Raw genomic sequence first — 381 nt, forward strand, 5'->3', positions numbered from 1 at the left:
CCTATATAAACTAAGTTGGAAAAAAATTTACGTGATTCAACCAAACCAATAATTATTACAGAGTTTAACTAAGAGGACATTTTTATGTAATTCGAATTAGCCTAATTTGAATTACACCTTCAATGTAATTCGAATCATACTGATTCGAACTACCTACACATGCACACACACTAATTCGAATCAACCTGATTCGAATTACACCCAAAGTAATTCGAATCAGGGTGATTCGAATTACACACGCTGCACATAGTAATTCAAATTGGCCAGATTCGAATTACTCATGATTTAATTCTGCCAAATCTTTTATTAAAAACTTAATCCTAAATTACTAGAATATTACAAATTTTTATAGTACTTCTAATATTTTTAAAGCCATTTTTT

The sequence above is a fragment of the Arachis ipaensis genome, chromosome B01 (genome assembly GCF_000816755.2).
Source record: "Arachis ipaensis cultivar K30076 chromosome B01, Araip1.1, whole genome shotgun sequence".
Lineage (NCBI taxonomy): Eukaryota > Viridiplantae > Streptophyta > Magnoliopsida > Fabales > Fabaceae > Arachis > Arachis ipaensis.